This window comes from Urocampus carinirostris, chromosome 7 (genome assembly GCF_059441175.1).
Source record: "Urocampus carinirostris isolate Australia breed hairy pipefish chromosome 7, RoL_Ucar_1.0, whole genome shotgun sequence".
In the NCBI taxonomy this organism is placed as follows: Eukaryota; Metazoa; Chordata; class Actinopteri; order Syngnathiformes; family Syngnathidae; genus Urocampus; species Urocampus carinirostris.
The window spans coordinates 10,225,153-10,246,304 of NC_142355.1; the positions used below are offsets into that span (position 1 = coordinate 10,225,153).

The 21,152-nt window shown below is 38.1% G+C and overlaps 1 protein-coding gene across 2 annotated transcripts in view; it reads right to left on the bottom strand.

Annotated features, from left to right (window-relative positions):
- ndrg4 (NDRG family member 4) overlaps window positions 1-13,554 on the bottom strand; it is a 65,912-nt gene extending 52,358 nt beyond the window's left edge. The window contains exons 1-2 of one of the 2 annotated variants that reach the window (XM_088339700.1): window positions 13,432-13,554; window positions 13,138-13,269 (exon numbers count right to left, since the gene is read on the bottom strand). The gene's annotated coding sequence lies outside the window, so the exon portion shown is untranslated. Of the gene's footprint in view, window positions 1-13,137; window positions 13,366-13,431 lie in introns of those variants that run through there. The other variant, XM_088339701.1, reaches the window with a different exon arrangement.
- Between the last annotated feature and the right edge of the window lie 7,598 nt (window positions 13,555-21,152).

Consider the following 21,152-nt stretch of genomic DNA (forward strand, 5'->3'; position numbering starts at 1 on the left):
TCACTGCGGTTTTAGAGAATAAGTCACGGGACTTAGAAGGACCAATTACTAACATTTCAGTCTTTTCAGGGTTAAGACGCAGGAAATTGAGTGACATCCACTCTTTTATCTCAGTGAGGCAGGCCTCCAAAGTTCCACAGTTTAGTGTGGTAGATTCCTCCATCGGGAAATAGAGTTGAGTGTCATCTGCGTAACAATGGAAACTGATGTTATACTTGCGAATAATATCACCTAGTGGAAGCATATAAATGCTGAAGAGAAGGGGGCCAAGCACTGAACCCTGCGGAACACCACAAGTTACACTAAATGGCTCAGATGTCAATTCGCCATATTTAACGCAGTGTGTCCTATCTGAGAGGTAAGATCTGAACCATAATAGGACGTTTCCTGAGAGACCAATCCATTTTTCCAACCGTTCTAGCAAGATAATATGGTCCACTGTGTCAAATGCAGCACTAATGTCCAGCAGCAGCAAAAGTGATGATGCGCCCGAGTCCATTGCCCGTAGGAGATCATTGGTTACCTTTATCAGAGCTGTCTCAGTAGAGTGGTTAGCCCTGAATCCTGATTGCATCGATTCAAAGAGATTGTTATCGGACATGAAATCATTCAGCTGCTGTGCCACTACTTTTTCAAGTATTTTAGAAAGAAACGGTAGGTTTGACACAGGTCTATAATTACATAAGTTTTCTGGATCTAGGTTGGGTCGTTTCAGTGTGGGTTTAATGACAGCGGACTTAAAAGCAGCTGGAACTACACCAGAGGCGAGTGATATGTTTAAAATATTTAGAACTGAAGGTGCAAGAACGCCAAAGAGACCTTTAATAAGTGAACCTGGAAGTGGGTCGAACTGGCAAGTCGTCGGTTTGGCAGTATTCACCATCTGTTTAAGATTTTCGAGTGACAGTTCACTAAAACGGGACCAAGTCCCTGGACAGCCACCATGTCGTGCATCTAGGGATTTGAGTGCTTTAGTATGTGTTGAATTAATATTGTCTTTAGCAATTTCTTCCTGTATGCTCTGGATCTTCTTAGTAAAGAAGACCATTATGTCGTGAGCAGAATGGGTGGAGCTATCTGGGATAGTCTGTTGCCTTGTAAGTGATGCTACAGTGTCAAAAAGGGCCTTGGGATTGTTCTTTTGTGACGCAATCACTTTCGAAAGGTAGGCTGATTTTGCAGAGGCCAGGGCCGCTTTATACTTCAACAAACTATCACACCAGATTTGATGGAAAACTTCAAGCTTGGTAGCGCGCCATTTTCTTTCAGATTTCCTGCATTCTCGTTTAAGGGATCTAGTTTCATCATTAAACCAAGGTGTGCGTCTTTTAGGTCGTAATTTATGCCGGATGGGCGCAACTAAATCCAGGGCATTGGCCAGGGTAGCGTTAAATTCATTTAGGAGTGGTTCTATGGAGCCTATGTAGGAAGGAAAGGACGCAACTGCTCCTGGAAGAATATCGGAGAGCTCAGAAACTGTGCCTGTGCTTATATTGCGTCCGGTGAATCCTTCAGTTTTTTTGGTACTACATTTAGCTAGCACCTCAAATGTAACTAAATAATGATCCGAGATAACTGTAGTACACGATAGCACCGCCATGTTTGAGGTTGAAACTCCTCGAGTCAGAACCAAGTCGAGCGTGTTTCCATCTTTATGGGTTGGCAAATCAACCAGTTGATTAAAACCAAAAGCATCAATTATAGACTGAAACGCAACAGTGAGTGAACTGAGTGGAGAGTTCATATGAATGTTAAAGTCCCCCATAATAATAATTTTGTCTGCGTAGGTTACTAGTTCAGACAGAAGTTCGGCGAATTCGTCTAAGAAAGTTGTGTATGGTCCTGGTGCGCGATAGATAGTTATTACGTCAATTGACAATAGGGGGGACCGCATCACAAGAGCCTCAAACGTTTTGTAATTATTAGAGGTACGTGGATTAAATTTAAGCGATTTTTCAGAGATTAGCGCGACACCGCCACCCTTTTTCAACGTGCGTGCTATATGGCTGCTCTCGTAATCTGGGGGAGAAGCATAATTTAGAGCTAAATACTCATCCGGGCGTAACCACGTTTCACAGAGACCAATACAGTTAAGTTTATAATCACGAATAATATTATCTACAAGTAAAGCTTTAGGAGCGAGCGATCTAACATTCAAAAGACCAAATTTTAGCTTTGAATCATTTGACTTAGCTGTAGCCTTTGTAGAGATCGTCACGAGATGCCGGTTGTGTGCGTTGGGCTTCGGTTGTCGGTTTACTCGTAGAATCGACGAAGAAATGATGGTTGGATTAGACAGATCTTCATGTCGTTGCTCCATCAACTTCACACGCTTCCCTGCACGACATCCTCGCTTCTGTTTTCTATCTTTTCGCCGTCTTCGTCTCCGATTTTTCTTCTTTTTCTTCGGTGGAGCGGGAAAGCAGGGCGAACCCGAGTCCCTTTGGAGCTCATTTGGGATGTCGTGGGTGGTATAAAAAGTGCCCGAAAAGTCGAAATTTAGACACCCACCTAGTCGGATGAGCTCCTCCCGACTGTAAGTCTTATTGGCCACGCATGTATCCAAAAAGGAAAGCAGGAGGACAGTTGTAAGTAGTAGGATAACCGGGTAACAATCAGCCGCAACGTAAACACGCGCCGCCATACCTCATACCTGTCAACCTGTACGTTTTTGCCGTACAAAGTACGTTTATTATGCATTTTAAGACATGTACGACGTACAAGAAAATCTGTACGGAAAAACACAAATTTATCAATTATGGGTACCAGCCTCTTTGTCTTAAAGGAGCTGACCATGTTTTGGAAAATGTCATTAAATGACAAAAATCATCAACAAATGAACATCAGTCATCCGGGGGAGTAATCATCTTCCATGCATAAAACTAGAATATACCTGTATATAGAATTCTTTAGTGAATGTTGCTGTTGTAGATATAAAATTACAAGTTCTCCAAGCATACCTGTCAACCTGTACATTTTTGCCGTACAAAGTACGAAAAAACTGTACGGAAAAACGCAAATTTGTCAATTATAGGTACCATCCGGTATACACCGACTATCACGAAACGGCAAATCAATCAAGTCAAACGAGTTCGCCGCGGTAGCCTCTATCTCGGTATCGTTTTTTTTCGTTGCAAACGAAGCGATCGGTTCGATGCTACTGTGCGCATGCGTCTGCCGCCTCGGATTTCATGTGGTAGTTGTGTAATGAAAGGAAGTCCGTCTCTTTTTAGAGAACCGGCTTTTTCGGCTCGACTCATTAAAGAGAGCTGGCTCTCAAACAGGTCACTTGCTTTGATGCATTATATTACGAATTATTATGTATTATTATTATGCACCATGGCGCCCAATTGGCCCCTCCCATGGACACTGGCTGAAACGCATTAACAGATTGCTCCTTGGGAGTACTTAAACGCGGTCCTTTGAGCCGTTGGTTGTCAGAGCGTCTGCAAGACTCCTGTTAAACTCTGTGTGAAATGCCTAAGTCTGTGAATTTCCCTGTGTTTGATCCTGTTTTATTTTCGGCCTGATCTGTTTGATTTTGACAACTCTTTTGTTCGGATTTCAATCCACTTCCGCGACCATCGATCCCGGAACGAGTGTGCGCGCATTCCTCCTCTCCCTAATAAACTGTGAGTACGTTACGCGATTAGGTTCTCCATTCCTGTTTCCTTTCCTGGTTCTTGACAACAACAAACCAACTGCAAATTAATAGGGCAAACATAAGGGCAGAATTTACTATCACCGTGTGCTTAAGTTTGTTCTCTGTACTTTTAACTATACCACATGCCTGGGGAAGGAAAAGAGAACATGTTGAATAGTACCCAGAAATGAAGAAAAAGATCGGATGGTTTGAAAATCAGAGACAAAATGGGTATGGAGTGTCTCGGCTAAGTGTTCGTTTGCGAGCTCTCAAGATTGCAAACCCAAGAAATATGAAGGCTTCACTGCTTCCGAGGGGTTTGTGTACAACATTTCCTTCTATTCATTCTCTGGCAAGTTAAAAACTGTTTTTGTAGGTCGGTTTCTAGCCAAGTCAAGTAAAGTCCCATTTATTTGTATAACCCTTGATCACAGAATGTCTCAAAGAACTGCACAGGCAACAATTACACCATCCCCTCGATGTGAGTTCACATGGTAATTTGAAACTAGATAGTTACTCTTGGAGTAACGTGCTGCTTTCTAGTGTCAGTAACCTGCGAGGTAAATGAGTTATTATTTAAAAGAAGTAACTAGTAACTGTAATTAAATACGATTTTTCGGTAATGTGCACAACACTGCTCTTAATCCATAATTTTACATCAAATTGTACAATGAAATATGTATATCTGGAATTTTACAGGCAGCACGGCATAACATTGGTTAGCGCGTCTGCAGCACAGTTCTAAGGTCATGGGTTCAAATCCAGCTACTAGCCTTCCTGCGCAGAGTTTGCATGTTCTCCCCGTGCTTGCGTGGGTTTCCTCCGGGCACTCCGGTTTCCTACCACATTCTAAATACATGCATGTCAAGTTAATTAGCCGGTCCAAATTGACCCTAAAAGGTGAATGAGGAAATGAGTTGTCTTTCTCTGTGTGCCCTGCGACTGGGTGGCAACCAGTTCAGGGTGTCCCCTGCCCACTGCCCGAAGATAGCTGGGATGGGCTCCAGCACCCCCGCGACCCTACTGAGGAAAAGCAGTGCAGATAATGAATGAATGAATGAATAGTATTTTACAAAACCACTAGTAGGGGATCAGGGAAAATACATTAGAGCATACAAGAGAAAATTCATTTTTTTTACCAAAATAACAAATTTTTGTTGAGTTTATTAATGTTGAGTTCATTTGTAAAACAACTTTTACACAGTTTTCAGGAAAACAGCTGAAATTACTTTGTGGAAACTTTACTATTATGTTGCCATTTTTGTTCCTGTGCAGGACTTGATTCTTTCAATATTAGGTATCAGGGCCGGTCTGAAACATGAATAATAACCTAAATTCCTTAAAACATTCTCGCTGATAATGTTGTCTGCGTGTAAGTATGAATGCTTCTTTTTTTTAAATCAAAAACAATTTACAAAATAAGTAGTTATTATCACATCCATATTTTGTTCATCATTGTTTACTATGAAATTGGATACCAATAAAAGAACAAGAAATACAGCTGTAGTCTTTATCCCCAATTTAGATACATGAAAGAAAGAAGTAAATATTTTAAGACATGGTTGATCTCTTAGTAACCTCAAGGGGCCCTCTCTGGGTTGCCTATTGTTGGTTGCTACCAAGAAGGAATTTAGTATTTAGTGGCCCTGGCCTTCTCCTACTCTTATTTCAGGGATATGTTCCAGTATCTGTTGTTGCCGCAGGAGCTCTTTTCAAGAGATTGTTTTGGTTTTCCCAAGTTTTTGCCCTTTTCCACAATTACAGCTTAACCACAGGGATTTATTTTATGGGATTAATTACTATTATTTGCCTCTGCATTGACATAAATACAGTATGGGCATCTGTCCCGAGACTCTGTTACCATAGAGTCAATGAGATGAATGCCATAGTTACAAAAGAAGCACGGCATTTGGTGTATGTGTTGTGATTTTTTCGCAATTGATGAAAATTTATATTATTAAAGGGACAGTGTGTTTGATTGGACCACTAGATATAGCTTTTGTAGTGCAACTGAAAGTGCTACAAAGCACAAGGAAGAATATAAATAACGAAGACACAAGGTGACCAAACCACATGATTTTATGGCCTGATTTTTGTCAAAGAAAGAAATAAAAGAAAAGAAACGGGAAAAGATAAGAGAAAATGTGGAAAAAAAAAGAAAAACATGAAGAAATAAAACAATAAAAAATACAGGAAATAGAACCAAAAATAATAATAATAATAATAATAATTTCCTTTGTATTGTCATTCTTTGTAACAATGTACACAGAACGAAATGTCGATACACCTGACCCGTTGTAGCGAGTCGATGCAGCCGCAGCCAACAGAGGGCGCCGCCATTATACCAATTAGGTATGTCTCGGCCGAGGCGCGAACCAGCGACCTCCCAGTCTCAAAGCAGGCACACTACCATGAGAGATAGATAAAAAAAAGAATTTAAAAATTAAGGAAAAAAGAAGATAAAAGTAAAAAATAGAAAGAAAGAAATTAGGGGAAATTATATGAAAATTGGAGAAAAAAAAACAAAAAAGAAAGGAAAAAAGAAAGAATATCTGCAGCAAAGATGACAGACAATCATGTCAGCTTCCTCTAGGTCAGGGATGTCAAACTCATTTTAGTTCAGGGGCCACATGGTAAAAAATATTCTCAGGGGGGCCAGAGTAATAAATAAATGGCCTAAAATAGATGACTTAGATGGAGGGCTGGGGGACTTTTCAGAGGCTCACTATTAAATTATGATTCAGGGATGTAGAATTTAATTGTAAAACAATTATTGAGGGGGCAAACATTCCTATAAATCATTGTTTGAATGATCTTAACGTGTTTTCTGCCTTTTTATCCATTTATTTTTCTAATGAAAATGTTAAATGAATACGGGAACTTTGCTGATAGATTTCATATCTATTATAAAAAAGGAACTAAATCTTCTTAGAATGTCCGGGTGCTTTTTTATTCATTTAGTATTTTTCGTATTGCCTTAAAAAGTGCATCTGTGCCTTATATTTTAAGTAAAATAGTAGCGGGGTGGGTTCCTTCAATGTTCTCTGGTTGATTAGTTGCAGTCAGCATACAATGGGTGCTTTGCCAGTGGCGCCTGACTTTGGCGACATCAATTGGACCTATTTGAAAACTCTTGTGCTTCTCTCTTAGCATTGTCCCGTGGGCCAGATAAAATTATATGAGCCTTCTTTTATGTAAAATGAGTACAAGTTTCTTGACCTACAAGTATTCCAAAACATGCTCGTTCATATGATAGTTTGTGTGTTTTTGCTTATTATTTAAATTATTATTATCTCCCCTTACCATATTTATACGCTAAATAATACAATGTCTCTGTAAAGATTAGTACTAAAATTAGGTTAAAAGTCTTTCCGAGTCCTCTTTAGAAGTGTTGAACACTGTTCGTCTACACAATTGGTATCATAACATCTGACGCACAAGAATCACATCTACCCTAGCAACAAGTAGCAGCCACGCTTGAGCCAAACACGTCCTCTACCAGACATAGAGAATAGAATAGAATAGAATAGAATAGAATGGAATAGAATTAAAAAAAGTTATTGAATGTGAAAATTGGAAATACAGCAGGCTCCTTATTGTGTTTATAAGTTTATTATGAAATTCAATGAATATATGAGTTAGGACACATGTGTCAAAATCGTGGCCAAATATTGCCACCTTATTTCAAATGGCCCGTCAGTAGAATAGAATAGAATAGAATAGAATAGAATAGAATAGAATAGAATAGAACAACAGAACAACAGAACAACAGAACAGAACTATGATAGACTAGACTAGACTAGACTAGACTACACTAGAATAAAATAGAATAGAATAGAATAGAATAGAATAGAAAAAACAGAACAGAACAACAGAACAGAACTATGATAGACTAGACTAGAATAGAATAGAATAGAACAGAATAGAATAGAATAGAATAGAATAGAATAGAATAGAATAGAATAGAACAACAGAACAGAACAGAACAGAACTATGATAGACTAGACTAGACTAGACTAGACTAGAATAGAATAGAATGGAATAGAATAAAACAACACAACAGAACAACAGAACAAAACTATGATAGTCTAGACTGGACTACACTAGATTAGAATAGAATAGAATAGAATATGAATAGAACAACAGAAAAGAACAACAGAACAGAACAACAGAACAGAATTATGACAGACTAGACTAGAATAGAATAGAATAGAATAGAATAGAATAGAATAGAATAGAATAGAATAGAAAAGAATACGACAGGACAGAAGAGAAGAGAAGAGAACAGAAAAATGATAGACTAGCCTAGACTTGACTAGACTAGACTAGAAAAGAAGAGAATAGAATAGAAAATGATAGAATAGAATGGAATAGAATAGAATAGAAAAGAAAAAAATACAACAGGACAGAAGAAAAAAGAAGAGAAGCGAAGAGAAGAGAAGAGAAAAGATGAGAAGAGAAGAGAAGAGAAGAGAAGAGAAGAGAAGAGAAAAGAGAAGAGAAGAGAAGAGAAGAGAAGAGAAGAGAAGAGAAGAGAAGAGAAGAGAAGAGAAGAGAAGAGAAGAGAAGAGAAGAGAAGAGAAGAGAAGAGAAGAGAAGAGAAGAGTCCTTACTGTCGTTAGTGATTTTCAAATTGTTTTATTTATTGCCTTGTTTAACACGGATAAAAAATGACGGGGCCCAATCTGACCAGTCATTCTTTCTCCAATCCAATAACTTTTGTGCACTGAGTGTCACATCATTATCACATTATAAGACACAAGCCCACAGAAACACTTGTTAGGGGAATGAAGGGGATTTTAGGGACATTGCACCTTTAACTTCATCAAAATGCAAAACACGTGAGTAACAATGCTTTCCCAAGATGCTCAATAGCTGCCAAGTGCCATTCTTCAGCTGTTCTAAATGCCATGCAGCGAAAGAGGGGCCGAGATGGGGGTTTGAAGTGAGCTTCAAGTATCAACAAGGGTTTCCGCCAAAAGTAACTGCTATCTTGAAAAATCTGAAACCACGACGTAAGCAAAACGAAGAAATAGCCAGACCACTGACTCTTCTCATCAATAAACAAGGTAAAGCTACTGGCAAATTCATGTAATTTTATTGAAAACTGACGAATCAAAATGGAATAAAAACTTGACATCGGTATCTGTGAGTACACTAAAAGTATCAATCCCGGAAAAAAAACACATTATTCAAGACCTTAGTTATATGGTATGCAAAAACAGTTGATTTGCAAAAATCGGATCTTGTACGAGAATAAAAAACTATGGAAATGTGTTGCACTGTCGATCACGTTCCTTCATTTTCCTCATATTGAGGTTTTTGAGAAAAACAAGGAAGAAAAAAAAAAAGAAAAATAGGTAAAAAAGGAAAACTGTAATAAAAAGATAAGTAGGGGAAATATACCAAAACAAGAAAATAGGAGAAAAAGAGAAAAAAGTAAAAAAAAAAATAGAAAGGAATTAATTATTTTTCTCTTTTTTTTTCTTTTTTTTTCTTTTTTCTGGTTTCTTTATTTTTTTTGTTTAATTTTTTGGTACTTTTTTGTTTCCTTTTTTCAAAGTGAAAAGGTATTTTGTCTTCTTCCCTCGTGCTTTCAACCCCGCCTTCAATGGCACGATAGAATACAGCGACATTTAGTGGAATAAAAATTTCACACTGTCCCTTTAACTTTCATTTTATGGCTGAGGCCTTACAGTATAAATTGCCCTCCGAACCACAAGTTTGAAACCCCTGGTATAGGGCGACCAAAAATGAGTGCTAAAAGACACAAGAGATAATAATAACTGTGGAGGCGCAAAGTTACCATAAAGCACCATTTTCCTTCTAAATTCTTTGCCAAGCCTTTCACAAAGTTTTGGGTTTTGGGGGGTACCCGTAGCAGCATGTCAACTCCCTCTAGGTGAGCCATGTCATGTTATGTAATATGAATAGAAATTTCTCGTGTGTTTTTGCTTTTCTTTTTGAATCGATAAAGTTTCAGTTTTTTGTGCCTCTTAGACAAACTGCTGTAGAGATTAACCCAGATTGTGTTAAGGTTCAGAATAGCACAAATAGTCATTTCTAAATATTTGCAAAAATGCCAATGGATGAAGACGACCATTTTCACATACAATATCAGTTTGCATTATACAACCTATATGTATGTCAACTTCATGCATTAAACAATTAAAAAATGCATTCACACATGATTGACAATAGCTACTTTAACACCCGAAAAAACAATCAATTGCATATCGAGGGGTTTGAACCACTGGCAGCCGCTAGAGACCACATTGATTTTGATAATACCACAAGGCTACTGTTTCAGCCAGTACTTAACAATGGAAAACCAATCCTGCCATATGGAAAAATAAATGTATGAAAAATATCTATAAGTATATGCCCAAAAAATAAATGAAGACATAAATCAATCAAATAAAACCCAAATATAAGACGTGAATGCAATCTATTCATATATATATTTTTTTTTTTTTCAGGATTTTGCCTTTGATTTTTTAGTTTATTTGTCATTTATTTTGTTGTGTATTTTATCACAATATGTTATTCAAATGAGTGGGCGGGTCAAACTGCCTGGGCTTTTCACCAATTGGTTGATCAGCAACATGTTTACTTCACTCCCTTGGTGTCCCTTGCTGGCTGCCTGGCAGCATTGCAGTTGATTGGTGCACTCTTTAATCAGCCAATAGATGAAAAGCTTAGCCAGTTTGACCCGCCCCCTCATTTGAATAATATTTTCTTGTGAAGTAATCCACAAAAAAATACATGACAATTTTAATTAAAAAAGTGATAGATGTAATTACGCGCAATTTTTTATGCTCAAAAACACAATCTGTCCCCAGAATATTAAAAAAAAAAAAAAAAAAAAAAAACAGAAGTTTAAAACCAGAAGTAGCAATTTTTTACCAAAACAAAAATCTAATGCCATCGTTGGAGCGCTTTGCTCACACTAAGATTAAAGCAGTTGTACACTTAAATCTCGAGTCATGACTGTTTGGTTGTCGTTTTAATTTGAAAAGAAAAATCATAGAATTTTGTTTTTTTATCGGTAGGCGTGGAGATAAGCGGTAGTCTAACGCAGAAAACTGTAGTGTTTGTGAGTGTGCACAGCAAAACAGACAATAAAATATATGAAAGAATTGCAATGATGTCTGATATTATATCATATAGGTTATTTCTTATATTAAGATGGACCTGAAATTATACACAATATACTTAACTATTGTATTTTCCAAATTATTGGGCGCACCAGACTATAAGGCGCACCTTTAAGAATATACCTTTGTGAAAGATGTTTCCATGTATAAGGCGCACTGGTCTACACAAAATTAAAACTAAGGTAAGAGTGAGCTTTACATTTAAATATACATACATAAAAAAAACATATATCATCAAACATAAATACTGGTTTAAATTAATTGATTCATCTATAAAAGGTTACTGTATGTAGAAGCATTTAGTTGTAATTATACATTTTCAGTTTAATGTACACTCTCATCCCTATATGGTGCGCCTTATAGTCCAGAAAATATGGTGGTTGTTTTGAAATTTAGTGAATTAAAATTGAAAGAAGTTAACGTTTAAACAGAACAGACCTATGATAGACTAGACTAGACTAGACTAGAATAGAAAAGAATAGAATAGAATAGAATAGAATTGAATAACACAACAGAACAGAACTATGATAGACTAGACTAGACTACACCAGAATAGGATAGAATAGAATAGAATAGAACAACATAACAGAACAACAGAACAGAACTATGATAGACTAGACTAGAATAGAATAGAACAGAACAACAGAACAGAACAACAGAACAGAACTATAATAGAATAGACTAGACTAGACTAGACTAGACTAGAATAGAATAGAATAACACAACAGAACAGAACTATGATAGACTAGACTAGACTACACCAGAATAGAATAGAATAGAATAGAACAACATAACAGAACAACAGACAGAACAACAGAACAGAACTATGATAGGCTAGACTAGACTAGAATAGAATAGAATAGAATAGAGCCCTGCGATTGGCTGGCAACCAGTTCAGGGTGTCCCCTGCCCACTGCCCGGAGATGGCTGGGATGGGCTCCAGCCCCCCCGCGACCCTAATGAGGATAAGCGGTACGGCTGATGAGATGAGAATAGAATAGAACAACAGAACAGAACAACAGAACAGAACTATGATAGAATAGACTAGACTAGACTAGACTAGAATAGAATAGAATAGAATAGAAAAGAATACGACAGGACAGAAGAGAAGAGAAGAGAAGAGAAGAGAAGAGAAGAGAAAAGATTAGAAGAGATTAGAAGAGAAGAAAAGAAAAGAAACGAAAAGAAACGAAAAGAAAGGAAAGGAAAGGAAAGGAAAGGAAAATAAAATAAAAGAAAAGAAAAGAAAAGAAAAGAAAAGAAAAGAAAAGAAAAGAAAAGAAGAGAAGAGTCTTTACTGTCGTTAGTGATTTTCAAATTGTTTTATTTATTGCCTTGTTTAACACGGATAAAAAATGACGGGGCCCAATCTGACCAGTCATTCTTTCTCCAATCCAAAAACTTAAAACAAAAAAAATTGAAAGAAGATACCGTTTAAACGAATGTAACAGTAGTCCATATACGGCTAGAGGTGAGAAGATATTTTTGTTTATAAACCAGCAAGTGGCATTTGGCACGGTGTGTGGTCTTGTGTACTTAGCTACTGTCTATCACATCATTCGCTCTATGTTCTCAATTCACTCTGTTTAAAATGGTAGTTGAGTGCAATGGTAAACAAGAAGAAACAGCGCAAGAAGAACAGGGGTGAGGTGTTTACTCACTGGTTCTGGAAAGCTTTGTGTCGGAACAAAACGGGAACGGTATTATTCTTTATGATTCTATTTATAAACTTCACTTTTGATAGCAGGGTGACAGTTGCAACTGCACCGACAAAACAATATGATGGAGGTGGAACAATGTTATATGTGCATGACAAAAAAACAGATCTTTCTTTCTCACCTTACAGAGCGAATACAAATATAGTAGGTAAACTGAACCATGAAAACTGAAATTTGACAGGCCACCTTCAAAAGGACGCTTATGCAAACATTAAGTCACTGTAATTAGTATAGCTTTTGCTTGGGTCGTGTTCATCTCAAACAGCATATTTTCATTAAAATACAACACACAAGCCGTCTTTGCTCAAGTTGAATATAATTTATGTTATGCTGCAGAATATGGTGCTAAACTGTGCTCCTGAATTCAATGAATTCACCGTCTACACCTGAATCGTGCCATTGCAGAGAGCTCTTTATGTGAATCTGTGGTAGGAGTCCGGAGTAAAAACAACAAGATTTTTGCACTTCCTCCTGAAAAATAATGTTCTTTTTTTCACCATTTCCTGTTGTGCACAATCAAGTACAAAACACTTCTTTGTTCACCATTCACAACATATCATTGAGAATGTCATGCTCATGAAAAGAAATAGACTGAATCAAATGTCATGCTTGGTTTTACCTGTGGTGCGGCGAGGCGTTCCACTGATCAGTAGATTCTGGGTTCTATTTGTGTGAATTTCCCGGAGGTTGCTGAGGATCTGAAGAGTCTATAGAACTGAGGGTGTGAGAGTCCGTCTGGGGTAGGGATGCACTGGGGGAGAAAAAGAGAGACAGAGAGAAAGGGTGAGAGAGTGACTGTCTCCAGCTTTTCTGGCTTTCTCTCTTCTTTTTGGATGATAAACAGAATACACGTGGCTTCACCAATAATGCAGCACTGTGAATGAATGCGAGAGCACGACAGGCGAAAGCAAACCTGGAAGGGATGAAGGTGAAGCTTAGGCGGGGGAGAATGCAGTTTGAGTGAATGTGTTGCCTGGTGACATATTTGTGCGTTAATCTCATTCTGCAGCTGTGATCAACGCAAACATCGCCATCACGAATGCTTTTCAGAAAATGCGAGAATATTCATCCTAATAAGGCGTGATATCCTCTTGCGCGCATCTAATTCTGACACTCGCTCGCAGACACACTCACACCCACACAGCAATGCAACAGCCTGCAGGCACGCACTCCAGCCTCTTTGTCTTGTTGATGCTGCCAATAAAGGAGCTGACCATGTTTCGGAAAATGGCTGTCATTAAATGACAAAAATCATCAACAAATGAACATCAGTCATCCGGGGGAGTAATCATCTTCCATGCATAGAACTAGAATATATGCAGAATTCTTTAGTGAATGTTGCTGTTGTTGTCATTTATTGTAGATATACAATTACAAGTTTTCTAAGTATACCTGTCAACCTGTACGTTTTTGCCGTACAAAGTACGAGAAAACTGTACGGGAAAACGCAAATTTGTCAATGATGGGTACCATCCGGTATACACCGACTATCACGAAACGGCAAATCAATCAAGTCAAACGAGTTCGCCGCTGTAGCCTTTATCTCTGTATCGTTTTTTTTCGTTGCAAACGAAGCGAGCGGTTTGATGCTACTGTGCGCATGCGTCTGCAGCCTCGGATTTTATGTGGTAGTTTTGTAGTGAAAGGAGGTCCGTCTCTTTTAGAGAACCGGCTTTTTCGGCTCGACTCATTAAAGAGAGCGGCTCTCAAACGGCTCACTTACTTTGATTCATTATATTACCAATTATTATGTTGTATAAAGAAGTTAAGAAAAAAAGGAAGAATAAAAGGAAAAAATAAAAAAAAGTAAATCAGTATACTACCAACAATAATTTATTGCAGAAAATGAATTCATAATTTGAATATAAAAATGTATAATTCTACTTGATTATATTTGCATGTATTTTTTCCTTCTACAGTGAACGTCCAAGCTACTTCATTTTTGAACCTTTTTTATAATAAACCTCATTCATGTCGAGCAACTCAAAATCTCACAACAAAATGTTAATTAACGATATATATGATATAACGAAACACATGTACAATATAGCATGTTAAACTACAAACACGTTTGAAAAACAAATATGGTGTAAGATTATTTAGTATTTTGTAAGGGAAAATACAACATTTTGTAAGGGCATGTAGCCGTGGAGCTTGACAGGTATGTCCAAGCCTTCCTGATTATCGTCAAACGATTTCTCCAAATAAAAACATGTAAAATAGAAAGAGAAATGAGGAAACTACATAAACCAGAATACAAAGGAAGAGAAAACAAAATCATATTCAGAAAGGAGTGAGCGGAATCTTAGCTTATTATCTCTCACCACCTTACAAAACAATAACAAATATATATGTATATATACATACATATACATACATATACATACAGATGTGCATATATATGTACGGGCATACATGCATAAACACAGGTTACATACATGCATTTACACCTATAGAATCCTTCATGCATACTTACACATAGACACATATGTATTCCTATTTATACTCACATATATATATATATATATATATATATATATATATATATATATATATATACAGTATATACATACATATACTCATACGTATGTACCTACATACGAACATACAAGTAGATCTCCCTGACTCTCGTTTCTGTGCCATATTGTTACATAAATCAAATTCACCAGTGATTATTCATTTTTACCCACGAGCAAAATATATTTGTACCTTTTCTTAAACCGATGGATATTTTGACTTTGCTTCAGGTCCTGATTGAGATTGTTCCATAGTTTTACAACTGTTGTAGATATACAAAAACTTTTCAAAGTTGTTCTTACATTTAAGATTTTGAAGTTATGTCTCCCACTAAACTGATCGCCCTCCTCCCGATTCCTAAATATGTTCTGAATATTTTATGGCAAAAAACCTTATACAGTACATGATAATTGCTGTTTGTGTCACGGTTGTCCATTGCCCTCACTTGGGCCCGCCTGTTTGGCGCCAGCTGCTGCTCAATGCCTGATTGGCTTCCCTCCTGTTTAAACTTAGTGCTCTCATTCACTCCTTGTCAGTCCGTCGACGAACCTCTGCACTTGCAAGACTTGTACTTTGACTCTGTCCGGTATCCTGCTCATGTATCCGGTATCCAATATCGATCCCGTCTGTCTCATCCTGTTCGGTATCTTGCTCCAGTCTCCGGTATCTGGTATCGATCCCGTCTCTCTCGTCCTGTCCGGTATTTTGTTCCCGTCTCCAGTATACGGTATCAGTCCCGCCTGTCTCGTCCTTTCTGGTATCAGTCTCAAGTCTCCAGTATCCGGTATCGATCCCATCTGTCTCGTCCTGTCCGGTATTTTGCTCCAGTCTCTAGTATCCGGTATCGATCACGTTTGTCCCGTTCTGTCCGGTATCTTGCTACAGTATCCAGTATCCGATATCGATTCTGTGTGTCCCGCCCTGTCCAGTATCTTGCTCGTGTATCCAGTATCCGGTATCGATCCCGTCTGTCCCGTCCTGTCTGGTATCTTGCTCGTGTATCCAGTATCCGGTATCGATCCCGTCTGTCCCGTCCTGTCCGGTATCTTGCTCGTGTATCTAGTATCCAGTATCGATCCCGTCTGTCCTGTCCGGTTTCGATCTTTTATGCCCAGTGATCACCGAATTGCTGGTGTTTGTGCTCCCACACATGACTGCCCCGTTCCCCCAGAATAAAACTTGGGTGAAAACGTTACGCATCTGGGTCCATCGTCTGTTCGGGTTCTGACAGTTTGATATGATACAATGGCAGGAAATTTCAACTGTTGTTAGACATGGCACTCAAGGACAAAAATATAACAAGTAGACTTGAAGATGTAAAGTACATGTGTCAAACTCATAAGCCAGGGACCAAATTTGGCTCACCACATAAATGTAGCACAGGGAGGCTTCAAGGGACAGTCTGCAATATGTAGTGCGTCATAGTTGTACAAAAAACAAACCTTTATTCAGTAAAAAAGAAAAAAAGGGGATTTGAATCATGGGCAAAAATACATAAATGATCATACCGATGTTATTTTCTTTGCATTCACATAGGTCAAGAAACATGCATTTCTTTAACACAACCGAATCCACGTCTATGCCATGATTGCCGATTGAGAGCAACTGCGATGGCTTAATTGGCGCCAACAGCCCGGACAGCTGATTGGCTGATGCTTTCTTTTTAAACCCCCGGCTTCCAAGAGGAAGCTGTCAGATCATTATGCAAATTGTTGCCCTCAGCTCAGTAAGCCTTTTCGTCCAACTCCGTTCCTGCCCTGCTTTTTTTCTGCCTGATTTTTTTATGCCAACCCGTTCCGGACCTGACTACGCCCCGTTCTGCCTGCCTGTTACCTGACCTGTTTTGCCCCGCTACATGCCTGCCTCCTGCTACTGACCACCGCCTTTGATCTCCAGTCCCAGCCAATGACTTACAATTCCCGCCTGTCTCTGATCCTCCTCGCCAGACACATAAGTGCCACTTCCGCACCGCTCGCTCCTTTTGTCCGTCATCCATCGGATCGTGGAAGCAAGCCTTACTCTCCCTCTTTATCTATAAAAACTGAGAAAACGAGCGCTATTGGGTCCTGTTCCTGGTTCGTGACACTCTAGGACCGCCACCATGGTTCCCTGGCATCCAGGGTTGGGTAGGGTTACTTTAACTGGATTACTTTCAATTACTTTCGGATTACTCCAATACCAAATATGCTAATAAAAGACAAAAGAAACTAATTATGAATAAAATGATGACTCACAACACGTAGTAAGCTTTCTCTCCTGGCTTTGATCTCTTTGATCTCCGGCAAAACTAACATAAAATGCGACAGAAACAAAATGAAAATCAATCCAAACAGCTTGCCAACATCATTTTTTGCCGTTCCATGTATTCCGTTACTCCCCAAGTCTGCACAAAATTGAGTCATTTTATTCATATTTAGTTTCTTTTGTCTTTCATTAGCATATTTGGTATTGGAGTAATCCAAAAGTAATTGAAAGTAATCCAGTTAAAGTAACCCTACCCAACCTTCCTGGCATCTTACTGCTACGGGTACCCAAAGCGACTAAAATTTGCTATGTGTTGAAAAAAAATGCTTGACTTTCCCGATTTATCTGCAACTTCGAGTGTACTAGTTATTGATACATGTTACAAATTACGCCATACTTCTGTTCTCGTCCATCGTAATAAATCATGGACTCCAGACTATGATTTGTGGGGGCCACCTATAGAACACCGACCATGTTTCAGTAGCCAGCAGCCATGTTTGGACTCACATTCTCACATTCAAACATATTTCCGATGTTCTAAAATCTGTTCTCATTTATCAATACCATATGAGCTAAATGCATATAAAACCAACACACGTGTGCCCAGGCAAAATTGGGCCAAGCACAACTAAGCACCCTGTGGCATAATAGGGCTCCAGATCTATTCCTATTGACCGTGTGCAGTCATGCCACAGGAACTTGCAGTGATCCGGAACGCAGACAGATAGACTGACCTCTGGGTGTTAACAGCTGGTGTTGTTATTATTATCGTCACTCATCACTATGTCACCCTGAAAACAACACTGGTGTTTAGTATGTGAAGTATACGGGCAATGCAGTGCAGTAATTACAAGTGTAGACATTTTTTTTTAATTTTCTATTGACCGCACTAGTGCCCTTACAAACTGTCGTATTTTCCCTTACAAAATACAAAATAATCTTACACCATATTTTTTTTTCGAACGTGTTTATTTATGTAGTTTAACATGTTATATTGTACATGTGTTTTGTTATATCATATATACTTTTAATTAACATTTTGTTGTGAGATCCTGAGTTGCTCGACATGAATGAGGTTTATTATAAAAAAAAGTTCAAAAATGAAGTCGCTTGGACGTTCATTGTAGAAGGAAAAAATACATGCAAATATAATTAAGTAGAATAATACATTTTCTTGTTCAAATTATAAATTCATTTTCTGCATTGAATTATTGTTGGTAATATACTGATTAAAGGGATAACCACAAACCTGTCTTTTTTCATTTTCTCATTTTATACTTCCTTTTTTTCTTAACTTCTTTATACAACATAATAATTCGTAATATAATGCATCAAAGCAAGTGAGCCGTTTGAGAGACGGCTCTCCTTAATGAGTTAAGCCAAAAAAGCCAGTTCTCTAAAAAGAGACGGACTTCCTTTCACTACATCAAACCAGTCGCTTCGTTTGCAACGAAAAAAACGATACCGAGATAGAGGCTTCCACGGCGAACTCATTTGACTTGATTGATTTGCCGTTTCGTGATAGTCGGTGTATACCGGATGGTACCCATAATTGACAAATTTGCGTTTTTCCGTACAGATTTTCTTGTACGTCGTACACGTCTTAAAATGCATAATAAACATACTTTGTACGGCAAAACCGTACAGGTTGACATGTATGTTATTGATAACGCAGGTAACATTACCGTTAACGAGATTAGCCACTTGCACTTCAGGAAAAACACATAATAAAAACTTAAAAGAAGAAAATGAGAGAAAAGAAATGTCAGGATAAATAGGTGAAAACATTTTCAAGGTACTGTTTGGAGACTGTCCCAAAATGTGAGTACAATTTTTATTTGAAAAATAACAATCGCAAAAATAGTCTGCCCTGGAAGAAATTGCTGGCTTGCAATACCATAGTAGAGCCATTAACAGTCTAAGAGACAATTCTGACCCTGGCCACCATCTTTTTGACCTGTTGCCTTCTGGTAGGCACCACAGGTCCCTCAAAAATAGGACAAAGAGTCTTTGAGACAGCTTCCAAGGAGGTCATACTTGACTTCAGGAGGGCAAGCACAAAGCAGCCCCACTCATAATAAATAAAGACTGATTGGAGAAATTCCACTCTTTCAAACTCGTGCACATATCTGACGACCTCCTCTGGTCTACCAACACCAGGGCTGTGGTAGAGAAGGCCCAGCAGCGCCTCCTCCACCTGAGAGTCCTCAGGAAGAACTACCTGGAACAGAAGTTGCTGGTGTCCTCCTACAAAGCCACATTGCAAAGCATTTGGCATACAACATTCCCATGTGGTATGCTGGGAGCTCAGCAGCGGACAGGAAAAACATACAGATATTAATCAACACAGCCCAAAAGATCATCCACTGCCAACAGCCTAGTCTAGAAGACATTGCTGGCTTGCGATGCCGTAGTAGAGCTGATAAAATTATAAAAGACAATTCCCACTTCCGGCCATCACCTCTTTGACACTCTGGCAGGTGCTACAAGTCCCACAAAACAAAGACAAGCAGGTTCTGAGACAGCGTCTTTCTTAGAGCCATCACCACCCAAAACAAACGCACACAACTCTGAAAACATGTTTTGACTGAATTTTGTTTTTGCTGTATTTGCTAAATGAAACTGTGAAAAAATATATACTATTGTATGAAGTTCTAAAAATATATACCTTGTGATTTATACTGGATTGTTATATCGTTGCTGTTTACGTTAAACCACTTATTTACTTTGCACTATTGTTACAATTCACTATTCGGTCCCTTCTCAAGGTTTCTTCATTTTCCTCATGTTGAGGTTTTTGAGTTTTTCCTTGCTCTCATGTAGGTATCAGATCAGGGGATGGTGTAATAATAGTCTGTGGTTTGCAATAACCTGTGCAGCCCTTTGAGACTCTTTGTGATTAAGGGCTATACAAATAAACATGACTTGACTTGAATATTCTTTCTCATTGCAATATTATTATAACTTAGGAACATTTTTCTTAGCACTATGTTGGAATTATTTCTTATCAACTACTTATCCTGATAGTCTTCTATCATTTTCTCTTCAAAGTCTTTATTAATTGTTTACCCTGGAGTGCCATGTCTAATCCCGTTGCATGCAATGTCTCACCACGTTGATATCAATGACAATAAAGACTGTTCTATTCTATTCTATTCTATTCTATTCTATTCCATTCTATTCTAATGCAAAGCAGTGCCATAGGATTTAGCATCAATAAAATTCCCGAATAAGTCTATTGATAAAATATGAATACCTGTTTCTTATAAAACGCCGATTTTTCGATAGAATTGACAAGATGTATAATTTTCAGTCTTGCATGCTTGTTTAGGGTGGTGATAGCCCTGGGGAGGAAACAGTCTCTGAGCCTGTTAGTCCTTGTTAGTCCTTCTACATTCAGGATTGTGAAACTCTATGGTTGACAAGTGAGAGCATGGATGTCAAAGTCAGTTTGGCTCTGAGGGCCAGATCCGGACTTTCTGTTTTCAAGAGAACCAGATCAGTAAAAAATGTTAATTCGCAATATTCAGCTTTTTTCAGCATTATTCTTTATCATTAAGCTTTATTTGTATCCAACCCTAAATTTTAAATTTGCCTATGAGAAGGGATATTTTCAAAGCACAGCACATTTATTCGCATATCTTAAATGATTTTCATGTTTGGTATTGAATATAACCGGGTTATTTTAACAGTTGAGTGAAGGCGGTTTTACACCTGCACCAACTTACCATACTATACAAACTCAAGTGGGAGCTACGAAAAAAATATAAATTTTACCTTAATTGTTGTACTGGTTGGAAATGAATAAAAAGGTAAAAAAAAATGTAATTTGCTGTATTAGCAGTGCGTGGGCAATATGATTGGACTACTTCA